General features: G+C 37.4%; 1 protein-coding gene and 1 long non-coding RNA gene across 5 annotated transcripts in view; both read left to right on the top strand.

Moving 5' to 3' along the window:
• CPA (Subunits of heterodimeric actin filament capping protein Capz superfamily) overlaps positions 1-15,274 on the top strand; it is a 191,584-nt gene that overhangs the window by 73,191 nt on the left and 103,119 nt on the right. The window lies entirely within an intron of this gene.
• LOC149540335 (uncharacterized) lies at positions 3,215-4,065 on the top strand. Its single transcript, XR_016356002.1, has 2 exons — positions 3,215-3,335; positions 3,527-4,065. It is a non-coding gene; the product is annotated as an uncharacterized LOC149540335 (long non-coding RNA).

Below are 15,274 nucleotides of genomic sequence, written 5' to 3'. Positions count from 1 at the left end.
ACGTCGGGCAAAAAGTGGGGGGACGCGTCCCCGTGTTACTATGGTATTATATCTATTTTCTTACAAAATGTCAGTGTTACTCGGGTCGCGCACCCGAGTCAAAACCCCGGCGCACCCGGTGCGGGTGCGTCACGCACTCGAGCACCCCCACCAGCACCTTTTCCGCCGCCGCACCCCTGCCGCACCAGTCGAGCACCCGTGTGGGACGTGGTGCTCGGGTGCTTCCCAGGTGCGCGGGTGCGCAGATGCTTCTCGGGTGCTCATGGGGTGTTTCCTGGGTGCTCGCGGGGTGCTCTGAGAAGAGGCCCAAAAAAGTTAAAAAAAAAATGTGTGTTTGCAATTTTTTTTGTTATTGTTTTTTAAGTTTGCTTACCCTAATTGGGTGTGGGTCCCATGTGGTCTATTTGAAGGCTTAATAAGACAATAGATCTCATTTTCATTTCACCATTTCATTTCACCATTTTGGAGCAACAAGGAGCTAAGTGAGAAAGATTGTTTGGAGGAGCTTGTGAGAGATTAGTGGGTGTTTTTGCAAGGGATTGCAAGAGCAAGAGGAGCAAGAGGAGCAAGAAGGTTTGATTTGGCAAGTGTCTCCTCAAGTTCAAGCTTTCAAGGTAGGGTTTTTTTATTTTACTTAGTTTTTTTTGTTTTAAAAATCAATTTATAATTTTTAAATTTAGTATTTAGTATTTAGTTTTACTAAGTTACTTTCAAGTTTCATTCTTGAATCTTGTTGATAGTTGAATCTTGATAGTTCTTAGTTCTATGAGTTTTTATTTTATTATCTATATTAAATTCTAATTTTTTTCATTGTTCTTAAAATAAAAATATCAATATGGCAATATGACATATGCTGAAACGTCTTTTACTAAATACGTTTCAGCATATGCCATATTGCCATATCTTTATTTTAAGAACAATAAAAAAATTAAAAATTAATATAGATAATAAAATAAAAATTTAAAAAATCTGAATCATAGAACTAAGAACTATCAACTATCAACAAGATTCAAGAATGAAACTTGAAACTTGAAAGTAACTTAGTAAAACTTTTCAGCATATGTAAAGTTTTAAGTTTTAAATTATTTTTACTTGGGCTGAAATGTATCATGATCATTTTTATAATTTTATTTTCATTTTGTGAAATGCAGTTTTATAAATGGCTTTTAGATCCGACCAAAGTGCAGAAGACATGGAAATTAATGAGCCAAGTGCATCTGATTATGAGCCTGAACATGAGCCTGAAGGTAGTGATCATGGGGCTGATGTAGGTGGTCAATCTGAGACTCCTTATGTTGCACTAGGGGTGCCTTCTATTGATTGCCCTTCAAAGACTTTGAGGAAGTATGCTAGGGGTCCTTATGACCCAAAGTCCCATCTTAAACATTTTGCTACAAAAATTACACGTCCTACACTTTCAGGGGGTGGCACACGCAAATGGAAGTGCAATATATGTGGAGTAGAATGGTTTGGCAGCATTACAAGAGTTAATTCACACCTTTTTTGGAGTGGCTATGGTGTGAACCTATGCATATTCTTGTCAAATCATGAGAATGTCAAATACAGAATTGAAGTGAATAAGTTATGGGGCATTCCTGATGATAGTGAAGTTCCAGTGCCTAGATCTTTGTCTGCTAGGCAATAGGTACAGCATATACAGCAGTTACAGGGGCAGCGAGATACATCTACTCGTATCTTGCATCAGAGAGTAGGGACTATGTCACCTACACCATCATTCTCCTCACCTACACACAGTTCAGGAGGGGACAACAGTAGGGGGAAACGGAAAGCAACTACAAGTCGTAGTGATAGTAACCCCATTGCTCATTTATTTAACATGCATGCAAGGGACCGGTTAGATGATGCTGTTGGTGATTTCTTCTTTTCCAATGGCATCTCTACACATGTGGCTCGATCTCCCTATTTTGTGAGGATGATGACCATTGCAGTGAATGAGGGAGAGCCATCATATTTTCCACTAGGTGACCACAAGCTGAAGACTACTTTGTTGGATAGAGCCTATGACAAGTTTGGGATCTTGATGGAGCAAATGAAAGCATGTTGGATGGAGTCAGGTTGCAGCATTATCATGGATGGGTGGACGAACATTAGTCATCGTCCACTCATCAACATTATGGTTACATTCGCGGAGGGCCCATACTTTTTGAAGGCAGTTGATTGTTCAGGGCATCGTAAAGATGCTGATTTTTAGTTTCATGTGCTTAGGGAAGCCATTGAGGAGGTTGGACCACAAAATGTGGTCCAAGTTGTGATAGATGCAGCACATGTGTGCAAAGCTGCAGGGAGGCTTGTTGAGGCAGCTTATAGGCATATTTGGTGGACTCCATGTTGTGTGCATGCCATGAACAATGCACTCAAAGACATGGGGAAAATAGAGTGGATTAGAAAGGTGGTTAATGATGGGAGAGAGGTGCAGATGTTTATCTGCAATCACCATACATCACATACACTTTTCAGGAGCTTCGCAAAGAAGCAATTCCTGAAACCAATTGAGACCAGGTATGCATCATATTATATTCTCTTGGAGAGAATGATTGAGTTGCAAGAGCCATTGCAACTCATGGTTATGACACAAGAATGGAATCGATGGTCGGAGTCCAAAACAGAGCAGGGGAAGAGGGTAAAGGAGACAGTGAAGAGTGATCAGTTTTGGAGTGATGCAAAATACACAGTCTCCATCATTACTCCAGTGTTTCAGGTGATCAGATATGGAGATGCAGATTCACCTAGCCTTGGAGAGGTTTATGAGTGCATTGATTCCATGATTGGGCAGATGAGGGCTGCTGTGCGTGAGAGAGACCCCACTCTAGCATTCTATACGGAGCACATTGAGCCTATCATTCACCGCAGGTGGGAGAAGTTGAACACTCCTTTGCACATGGCTGCCTATGCATTGAACCCGAAGTGGTACATACCTAGGCCTGGTAGAGTCACACCACTTCGGGATGATGAGGTGAAGAATGGGTTCTTTCGATGCATTGCCAAAATGTATGATACTGAGACTGCTAGTGAGGTTCGAATTTGCTAGTCTTTCAGGTAATCCTTAAATCTTGATTCAGTGCTCTAAACTCTTTATAATTATAAGTTCTTTTAATAATTAATTGTAACTTTACTTAGAAGTTATAACTTTATTTAAGTTATTTATAATTTTAATATTATGTTGTAAACATTAAAACTTGTAACTTGTAGGATACTCAGATATTGCAAAGGTGGATCTCAAAACCATGGCACAAAAGAATCCCATTTTGTGGTGGAAATGTCATGGGTCACAAAAGTTAAAGATCACCTCACTAGCCATTCGACTGCTTTCTCAGGTTTGTAATACTAATAACTAATTCCAGCCCTTTATAATCTTAATTTTAAGAGTTTTACCTTGTTGATTTTAATTTATGATTCATTGATTCAATAATTATTAATCATCGATTTACCATTTATCATTTGTTACAAATTGTATGAACATTTGTTTGTAACTTGTAAGTTGTAACTTTCAACTTTGTTATTTCAGGTGTCTAGCTCCTCAGCTGCAGAGAGGAATTGGTCCACCTATAGCTTCATTCACTCTCTTAAGAGGAACAGACTTACCTCTAAGAGAGCGGAGAAGCTGGTTGTTGTTCATGGTCACTTGCGGCTCAAAGATCGCAAGACATGCGAGTACAAGGAGAGCCCTGCAGCATGATGGGATGTGGAGCCAGAGGATCCAGCTCAGATTGATGAGGATGCCGATGCAGAAGCCACTGCAGGGCTAGTTGGTGTTCCTTTAGAGGATCAGGATCTTACCCACGAGGAGTCTAGTAGTTCCAGTGATGAGGACTTCGGCATAGGGGATGATTAGAGAGCACTTGAGATGATATCATGATTCCATTCTCATTATTGGCATTTTGTCATTTTGTTTATTATACTCACTTTGATATGGCTATGATACATTATTATTATTTCACTGTTTCATGCTATTTGGCTCATTGTCATCATGAGCATCTTTATGATATATGATATTCATAAAATCATATTTGAACAATGAATTTTGAATCGTGCATCTTGAACTAAGTTAATTTGTCAAATGGTCATTAGTAATAGTAATGGTTATGAAATTTCAAATTTCAAGTTTCAAGAATCAAGTTTGAACTTATGGTTTGTGAATCGCATTTTAATTCTCTATTCATTGTAGTCAACTATATTTGGTATGTTAATGTTACATTGTTATATTATATATTGAAGTATCATTTCATAATTAGCATTTTCAATCATATATATTAATAATATTATATATATCCTATGCAACCCCCTGCCCCCACTCCCTCTCCTCCCCCTCCGAACCCCCCCTCCGCTCCCCCGCCGCCGTCCCCCTACCGTCCCCAAATTGAGGCTATTTTTTTTCCGCACCCGAAACTCGTCCCGACGTCCCCCTGCACCGCTGCACCCCCTGTCATGTCCCCATTTTGGAGGCAATTTGATTTAATTAATTTAATTAATTAGGTTGTCCAAAATAATGAATATTTTATGAGGATGACTAATTAATTATTTTAATTAAATAAATAAGTGGTATTAAGTTAATTATTTATAAAGTTATCAAATAAATAAATATTAAAAGGTAACTTTATATTTAATTAACTTAATAAAGTGACTTGAATTATAAAATATTTTATAAAGTCACCTAATAGATAAAATAAAATAATGTTCTAGAAGCTTCTGGAGAAAGTGGAGAAAAAAGAATAAATAGGCACCTTGGGCTTCATTCTAATCATCTAGTTGTTTATTTCTCTCTTAACATCAAATTGTGATTCAATCACATAGTCTATTCTAGAGCCAAGTGGTTTCAGATAGTCAATTAATCTTTGGGAACGAAAACTCCCTTGGATTAGCATAACTGAGGAAGTGAAATATCTTTTGAAGGGTTGCACATTTGGAGGTGATACTTCAGTCACTTCAGCTAGGGCATCATTGGGCCTAAGGCCATTTTCACATTTCAGCATTTCAGGAGGCAATTTTAGCAGGGCCGAAATTATTGGAGGTTATTTCTAGCAGGTTTGAAATTATAGGAAGCCATTTTAAAGCAGTCCGAAAAAAGCAGGCCGAAAAAGCAGAACTGAAAAAGCAGGCCGAAAAAGCAGTCCGAAAAAGAAGCTCCAAAAAAAGCAATCCGAAAAAAGCAGTTTGAAAAAGCGGATCCGAAAAAGCAGTTCAATAAAGCGGATTAGAAAAAGCAGTTCGAAAAAGCAAAACGAAAAAAGCAAATCCGGAAAAAGCAAGTGGAAAAAGCAGATCAGAAAAAAAAAAAAAAAAAAAAGCAGAAGGGGCAACACTGAAGAAAATTATTGCAGCCATCTACAATCAGGTTCTTCACTTCTCATTTGGCATATTTCCTGGGAAATGTAGGTTTTCAGCTGAGTACAAAATATAGCTTCAGCACTTCACTATTTTACGTTGCACTTGTCTTTGTTTGCCATTTGGCATTATTGGTATCAAAGGAAGGCTAGGATTTTGCAATTGAAAGAGCGTTGTAATTTTTAGACTATCTATATTGCAACCCTAGAGTTGATGATGAGCTTATTAGTTTGCATTCCAATTGTTTGACAAAATATCAATTGGCTGTAAGTTCTTTTTTGGCATAAATAATGTTATACTTTTGCATACTAAATGTTTATTGGTTGTAAGTGCATTAATGCCATCTTAGGTTGCATCCAAAGTATTTGTCATAATTACTAGTTGTTGTAGCTGCATATTGCAAGTAGTTAAGTCACATATTTGTATTGAATATTGTCAAAATTAGTTGCACATTCATGTTAGGTCATTGTTTAGACAATCTGGAGTTTTTTTTGTAAGCATTCTCTTTGATGCAAATCGAAACAAGAGTCATTGCAGCAATCTGAAAAGTTATATCCGTCATATGACACCTTGTATGCAAAGTGTTTGACAAAATTCTTCAAGCCTTCAATCAGCATTCTAAGGTCGGATTTGAGCAGGACCATTACAGTGTTATCAGAGCTTGCTTGCAAAGTGTTTGACGAAATGTCAAACAACTGAAGTATAAAGATTTTTGGTGTTTGAAAAAGTTATAACCTATTGGGGTTATTACAGTGGTATCAGAGCTATTGACCTGCCATCCTGTTGGGTAGATTGGACATTGAATCAGTTAGTTAATCATATTTACTTCAAGTACCCAAAAGCAGTGGGACAAGGATATGAAGAAGCTTAAACAAAATTTGAAAAAGTTGGATGAAAGTCAGAAAAGGATGAATGAATTGATGGTTTCCATGTTTAAGAGGACTACATCACAGAACAAAGACAAAGAGGAACAAGAGGTCTCTACAAGTGAGATATCTAGAAACCTCTACAAGGAGTTTGCAGCAGTTGGTGACCAGCATATAGCCGAGTCTAGGGAGGACAAAAATTAGACTAGCTTGGAGGAAGATGTTGGGCACACAATACTTCAGAAGGTAGTGGGAATGGATATTATGCAGATTGATAGTAACGGTCAACTTGATACTCAAGTTGAGACAATTGTATACAGGTCGTCAGAGGGTGATGTCACAGGTACTCGGGATGTTTTAGTTCCAACAGGCAGTGACTACAACGTAGTGGGTTCAAATGATGATTATGAGGATGTTGTTGTGTATGATGGTGAGATACCTGGCAGAGATGAGCAGACATTGAGCATTCATGACTTTGTTGAGAGAGAGTACCAGGCACAGTTAGATGCTTCGTCATATGAGGTTGAGACTAGTAGTACTTCACAGGATTTGTCCAGCCAGCTCAAGGTGAGCGAAGATAGTATTGTGACTTCATTATCTCATCTTGAAAGAATGCGGGATATGATAGAGGATCACATCCGGATAATTCAGTTACAGGGTAGACATAAGGGAGTTCAGGCAAAGTCTTCTTGTGTTGACTTACAGGTGATTAGGGAAGAAATGGGAACGATGAAGTTGAGATATTTACATCTTCTATCAGATTGTGACCATCTTCTTAGCCTTGTCGGAGACTATTCAGATGCCTTGAGGAGAAAGGAGGAGGAAGTTGACAGGCTTTCTCGCGAGCTTGAGGACACTCGAGCTTCTTTGGTGAATACTCCATTGGCATTACAGGACTGGGAGAGACATGGGGATAAGCATGGCATGGAGTTGAGTTTAGTTTCATCTTGCACTCCTCATACTCAGCTTTCTGTGGCACGTAAATCATATGTGGTCGTTGATAATGTTGTGAATTCATCTTGCATTCACATCCAAGATACACGGACAATGTCAGACAGGTATGTGGAGTTAGTTGGTATTGGTCATATTACTCAGGTGAGGAGTTTGCTTGAGTTACTAATTGATTCTAGTTTATGGATATGGACTCGAGATTGTTATATTGGCGTTTGGAATTCAGTTGACTGGAGATCTTTAACACTTTTTGGTAGCGGTGATTGTTTGGGTGCTATCATGGATTTGATTAGCAGATTGCACGGTGTTGTCTTTTCTTGCGCCAGCAGCTTGTCCGATGTTGGTATTAGTTTTTATACACCGGTGTTGGGTTTTGTTCATATATCCAGTCGACCATTCTTGCTGGAATGTGTTGATGATCTTTCATATTTGGCAGTGTGTACAGATGAGTCCCAGGATCATATTGGCATTGATGACGTCCAGGAGGATGCAGTGGGCAATTTTGAAGACTTAGTTTCCTTAGCAGTTTCTTTTGGTACAGAGGAGTTGGACAGCAGTGCTAAAGACTTTGATACTCCATATGTTGATATGAGCTTTGGAGTTGACTCGCAGGATATGGATGATAATACTCTAGAGACCAGTAACTTTGAGGATACTCCTTTAGACAGTGCGTCAGAGGAGGTTTGTAGGAGACAGTCTAGCCAGTGCCATCATGTTTCTAGTCAGTTGAGAGTTAGTGAGCGAGACATTGCTATCGCTTGCCAACATTTCGATGCTGCTCGTCAGTTGTTAGCTGTTTATGGATGGGGTTCTCCTACTAGTGATGAGCAGGGAGGCAGTTATCTTTCCTTGACAGAGATCCACTCTTTATGGGAGGCTATTCGGATCCTGAGATAGAATTATATGCAGTTGGTAGCTGACAGAAATTATCTTATGGCGTGGGGGAGTACAGCATACGATGCATTATTGGCCAAGGAAGATGAGGTGAGTGAGCTTACTCAGCAGCTCGAGGTGACTTCTGATATTCTTGAGAGTACAAAGTTGGCTTTCAAGGAGTCACAGTTTCATTTGGCTAAGGTAACCATGGAGTTAGAGCGACTGCAGTCTTTACCAGATTCTGTACAGTCACAAGCTGTGGTGTCTGGTGATCCGAGGATGTCCATGGTCGAGATTGTCAAAGACAGTGGAGATGGGGATGCATCCATCCTTGATACTAACATTGGTATATCGGGTTCATTCCCACTAGAGTCAGGTTCAGTTGAGTTGGGTGCTGCAACAAATTGTTGTGGTATGGCTGACATGGTGGTGGCCTCTAGTACTAATTGCACTGAGACTAGAGATGTATCAAAGATCATGTGTGATGTTGGTGAGCCGACAGTTAGCATGGTTCCTACTAGTAATACTACTCCCTTGGCGATGTCTTCGGAGGTAGTAGTCAGTTCCACCTTGGTTAGTGATCGATTGGAGTTAGTTACATCTGGATTGCAGTCTAAGCCACTGACTGAGATTGGCGCATTCTATCGGCATTACACTGTGAGGTATGCTCATCAATTTACCTTTGATGACCATGTTGATGAGATGATGATACAGAGATGTACTTTGGTTCCTAGTGCTTGTCATCAGTTATGGGACGGTTTGACGCCTCGGGATGAGAGTTGTGATGGGAATGACATGGCGATAGGTTCTGTGGTTGACAGCTTGATAATACATGACTTAGAGCAGGTGTTTGGGAGTGATGCTTCAACAGTTGTTGTTATTGATTCTACTCCTTTGGCTATGACATCTCCTGACTTAGTTGGTGATCAGTCATAGTGGGTTGTATCACTTGTTCATGGTGAGCTGTTGACTGAGGTTGGTTCTTTTTATCAACATTATACTGCAGGGTATGTGCATCAGTTAGCATTTGATCCTTGTGCTGAAGAGTTGATGGCAGGCAAATTTGGTTTGGGTTCCATTTCTTGCTATTTATCTTGTGATGTCTTTTCACCATCAGCAGTGCATGGGAGTTACGGCTATGAAACAGTGGCCAGTGATCTGCAGAGTTGTGTTGACTACAGGAGTTGTTCAGTGTGTGGATTCTCCATACTTGGTACAGTTTCATTCGGGAGTGTTCACCATTGTTGCAGAGTTGGATTGTACATTCCATATAGGCCAGTAGGATGCGTTGATGGTATTTACTGTGTTGGCAGTTTGAGTTGTCCACTTTACTTGGGTTCTGATGTACTAAGAGTTTGTGTCTCGTGGGTTTCTAATTGTGGCAGTTGTGATTTTGGAGTTTGGTTGAGCTGTAATTGTCAGTTTGATTATGGATTCGTCTTGGTTATATTGCAGAGGATATTACAGGAGCCTGTGTTGATTGATAGCAGTATAGTACATGACTACATTTGGGATCCAGGCGGATAGATTGGTTTATTGTTCAGCCATTGCTTGGGGACAAGCAATTTCAGGAAGGGCGGACTGTCATGTCCCCATTTTGGAGGCAATTTGATTTAATTAAGTTAATTAATTAGGTTGTCCAAAATAATGAATATTTTATGAGGATGACTAATTAATTATTTTAATTAAATAAATAAGTGGTATTAAGTTAATTATTTATAAAGTTATCAAATAAATAAATATTAAAAGGTAACTTTATATTTAATTAATTTAATAAAGTGACTTGAATTATAAAATATTTTATAAAGTCACCTAATGTTCTAGAAGCTTCTGGAGAAAGTGGAGAAAAAAGAATAAATAGGCACCCCGGGCTTCATTCTAATCATCCAGTTGTTTATTTCTCTCTTAACTTCAAATTGTGATTCAATCACATAGTCTATTCTGGAGCCAAGTGGTTTCAAATAGTCAATTGATCTTTGAGAGCGAAAACTCCCTTGGATTAGCATAACTGAGGAAGTGAAATATCTTCTGAAGGGTTGCACATTTGGAGGTGATACTTCAGTCACTTCAGCTAGGGCATCATTGGGCCTAAGGCCATTTTCACATTTCAGCATTTCAGGAGGCAATTTTAGCAGGGCCGAAATTATTGGAGGTTATTTCTAGCAGGTTTGAAATTATAGGAAGCCATTTTAAAGCAGTTCGAAAAAAGCAGGCCGAAAAAGCAGAACCGAAAAAGCAGGACGAAAAAGCAGTCCGAAAAAGAAGCTCCGAAAAAAGCAATTTGAAAAAAGCAGTTCGAAAAAGCGGATCCAAAAAAGTAGTTCAATAAAGCGGATCCGAAAAAACAGTTCGAAAAAGCAAAATGAAAAAAGCAAATCCGGAAAAAGCAAGTGGAAAAAGCAGATCAGAAAAAAAAAAAAAAAAAAAAAAGCAGAAGGGGCAACACTGAAGAAAATTATTGCAGCCATCTACAATCAGGTTCTTCACTTCTCATTTGGCATATTTCCTGAGAAATGTAGGTTTTCAGCTGAGTACAAAATATAGCTTCAGCACTTCACTATTTTACATTGCACTTGTCTTTGTTTTCCATTTGGCATTATTGGTATCAAAGAAAGGCTAGGATTTTGCAATTGAAAGAGCGTTGTAATTTTTAGACTATCTATATTGCAACCCTAGAGTTGATGATGAGCTTATTAGTTTGCATTCCAATTGTTTGACAAAATATCAATTGGCTGTAAGTTCTTTTTTGGCATAAATAATGTTATACTTTTGCATACTAAATGTTTATTGGTTGTAAGTGCATTAATGCCATCTTAGGTTGCATCCAAAGTATTTGTCATAATTACTAGTTGTTGTAACTGCATATTGCAAGTAGTTAAGTCACATATTTGTATTGAATATTATCAAAATTAGTTGCACATTCATGTTAGGTCATTGTTTAGACAATCTGGAGTTTTTTTTGTAAGCATTCTCTTTGATGCAAATCGAAACAAGAGTCATTGCAGCAATCTGAAAAGTTATATCCGTCATATGACACCTTGTATGCAAAGTGTTTGACAAAATTCTTCAAGCCTTCTATCAGCATTCTAAGGTCGGATTTGAGCAGGACCATTACAGTGTTATCAGAGTTTGCTTGCAAAGTGTTTGACGAAATGTCAAACAACTGAAGTATAAAGATTTTTGGTGTTTGAAAAAGTTATAACCTATTGGGGTTATTACACCCCCGTGCCGGGGTAACACTGCAAAATGTCCATATATTAATAAAACTATTTAATTCTGATTCTATGCTAATATACACACACACAGAGACAGTTATATATATATATATATATATATATATATATATATATATATATATATATATATATATATATATATATATATATATATATATATATATATATAAGGGTGACCATTACCTCTCAAAATATATAAAAATTCCTCTTCACAAATCTTTTTGAACATATATAGATATCGAGTGCAAGAATCTCAAATCGTTTTGAAAATATTACCGAGTTTTCCTTACATACAGCCACTGTACTTCTGACTGTGTATTTCTGTATTGCTGACTGTGTAATTCTTTAGTAACATGGGATTAAATACCTTGCTTGTTCAGACTTGGTGATCTGTGTTAAGATATGATAGCGTTGGTCAGAATCCAAGGATATACTGTATACAGTTCACCATGTGAACTGATATACATGCATTCATACACATATGCATAGACATTAAAATAAACTTGCCATAAATTTCTGTGAGATCATCTTTGCATTAAACTGATATTATCCATATCACTCTAGGTATGAAAGTCTGAGTGACCAGATTTACCTATCTCTTGGATTTGGCAGTAAATCCCTGATCAAATATCGATCATGTACTCTTCAGAATGGATTGAGTAAATGGTCCATTTCTCAAGACAGATTGGAGGATATATTAATGATTTGTTTGATAACTAAACTTGCCCGATTAGGATCGGGGCTTATAAGGAAGTTCCTAATATATGTTTGCATCCTTTCAGAGATAGAATTGTAATGAATAAACATGCCTGTCTAACTCATGTCTCTTTATGTGAATATATATATGGACTAATGACAAGGGATAAATCATTGAAATCAATAAATGATTATATCTCTTCAGCTCGGGACTGCAGTACAGTGATCAAATCACATTCAGACTTTGCATTCAGTGTTCAGAATTGAATTGATTCATATCCATTCTATATAGATTAGCACCTGCAAGCAAGGTATATAGATTAGTATCCATCAAATCTGCAATCAAGCCATAACCATAACAGTCTGATCATAAGTTTAATTATCATTTACATGGTATCAAAGCAAAGCCTGCGAGGAAGATCAGATGGTAAAGGTTATTAGAAGTCTTCCATTTCATAATCAACATTAATTTCTTCTTCATGGATATTAACATGGAAGATATCATTACACATTGAAGATAAATTGATACACCGCAGATCAATATAAATAACTGTAGCAATCTTATATATATCAAAGTGCAGATCAAAACATCAAAGACAGTATACAATACATACACAGTAACCATAATATATATTGCAGAAAGCAGAATATAAATCACAGATTACATACAGAAGATCATAACATATATCACATACTGATATAATAACAGAGATTATATACACGCATATATCCTTGAAGATCGATGCTATCTATTGAAGCAGATTGAACGTATAGTCGAGTGTTTATATATCTACAGTGAGATACTTATCTACAACAGTATTCATCTACGAGCAGATTGTGCTACGGGGATATATCCTAAGTGAACGTTGAAAGCCAATCAAAAAGTAAACAATGGAATTTTTGTGCACTAGTGTTTAATTCTGGAGGATTATTCGTTCGACTCCTTTGGGGAAGAGACCAATAATTATTATTGTGTGATGATATGAATAACTCTGGAGATAGATATTAGAGCTTCCAGGGTTAATGATTAGTCATGAGAATCATTTTCTAACTGGGTGAACCCTGTCTGGAAAAGCTTCAGTAGGCTTTATCAAACTGTGGAATTCTCACCTTTATTGAAGAGAGAAAATTTTCGCAAGTTTTCTAAGAAGGCATATAATAGCAAAATAACAAGAATCAGAATCGGCAAGGCCAAATCGAATCGCGAATTGGCTATGAATTGGAATCGAATCAGCCACAAATTGGCAAAGTAAAAAAACCCTTGAAATTTAGTGTGTAACTTATTTCATAAACCCTTTATCGCTGATTTGATTCACCGATTCACAAAAAGTCATTTGGCTTGAATCGAATCGCCGAATCGCGTGAATCGCCGTGATTCTTGTTACTTTGTAAAATAGTTATATCAGGTGTAATAAATATGAATGCATTCTAAGCAAGGATCAGACTTGATCATAGGGTTTCCATTTTCCTATAACGACGATCTTTATATATTTAGTTACGGATGGTGATCAGTTTTATATCTGAAAGCTTGGGTTGTATGCTGAGAATTTTTCTCTGGATGTGAGTGCCCTCATTGTGTGAATTCTTACATTTTGTTATGCTAAATACCTATTCCTGTGTGTTGTACTTAAAGAAACTAATTATTAAGAGATAAAGCATAAGCAATCTGGAGACCTCATCCTCCAAATCGTTAATTTTTGCGCAAACTGATATATGAAATACATTTGATATCTTTCTCAAAACATTGGGTGAATATGGGTGAAGTTACAACATTGGCGTCTCTATTTAGCCACTTACAACAAAGGAATGAAATCGAGAAATATTTGAAGGTGAAAATGTGTCTTCTGAACAATCATTTCTTTTGCAGATATTGAGTTCTCAGATTCCATGTGCATGTAAATCTGAAGCATAACCAGTTGGAACAATCTAAATACATTGGTGGTAAAATCAGGAAATATAGACATGCTTACATTTGTCTTTATCACGGTTTGGTAATAACAAAATATACGATTCAAGGATTGAGCAGCACTTGGTTATTGGACTAGTGAATGTATGGAAAGTGGTTGACGTAATGCCACTATAGAAATCAATGAATACTCATGCTGAAGCCTTCAGTCTGAGACAACCATCAAAATGCTTGATGAAACATCAATACTATATTTGTGAGATTTGTGATACACATTTTGAGATGAAAGATATTTATATCCATCAAGCTGAAACACCATCTTTTGTTGTACTAAGGGAGCACGATTGTAAACAGTGATTCGTCATTCATATGGAAAACAACTACTGTTCTCTGTTGTAGACTTTGTCTGGACAACTTCCTTAGTATCAGGGTTCAGTACAATGGGTTTGATTTCATCAGTCCCAAAATTGTTGAACATTACATAATATGACATGCTCAACATACTGATGTGAGCTTGATATGAATTAACAAGGAGCATCACACACAAAGAGATAAGTATTTCACAATGTTCATCAATGTCATATGTAATAAATTCATACTATAACACTTTAGGACAGTAAATATTGTATGCTTCTACCTTTGATATTTCCCTTTCGGATCATTTAGTTTTATAAAATATTTGTTATCTCTTGCTGAAATGCTTTCAGGACAGATCAAGAAACACAAGAGATTGCATTCAAGGGAGAAAGAGTTTGAGGCCTGCAATCATGAGACTAAGTTGATGGCTCTGCTAATAGAAGGAAATAATATTCAGAGGGAGTCTAGCGAATCCACCTAAGGCAACCTTGAACAAGGAGGTTGAATGCTTGATGCTTTTGTTTAAAGCTTCAGATGGAAGCCACATTACCCTTAATGTTTGGTGGTGCTAAGCCTGAAGATAAATCCAAATTTATTACATTCACTCATGTTACTATGGAATCAAACAAGTACATTTGTGTATGGGAAGTTGCTCTTGTGAACAATGTTGTGATTACTAAACTAATAAATAATATGCCTGATGATGAGTCTGTTGGAACAAGATATTTTCATGATTGGAATATATGAATAGGACATGCCTTTGTGACCGAGGGAGCAACTCAAGGATCTATAACTGTTGAGATCCAATGATATTTGTTTGGAAGGAGTAGGCCATGTCGAGATGGTTCCTCTAACTTTTAGTTGAGGTACATTATCACTGAAAAACAAACGACTGACATTCTCGCCAAGCTTAATGCTAGAGAGAAGTTTTGTGTACTTTTGGGACAAGGTTGATACATTGGAGAATGAAGTCTTAGTTGGAAAGGAACTTTAACATCAGTGATCTATTATTTGTATCCTTGCATATTCCTTCCTTTGAGAGA

Source organism: Cupressus sempervirens, chromosome 9, assembly GCF_028749045.1.
Source record: "Cupressus sempervirens isolate cs-2001-9-10 chromosome 9, ASM2874904v1, whole genome shotgun sequence".
In the NCBI taxonomy this organism is placed as follows: Eukaryota; Viridiplantae; Streptophyta; class Pinopsida; order Cupressales; family Cupressaceae; genus Cupressus; species Cupressus sempervirens.
Note: the sequence above shows the minus strand (reverse complement) of the source record. Positions and strands in the feature narration are given on the sequence as shown.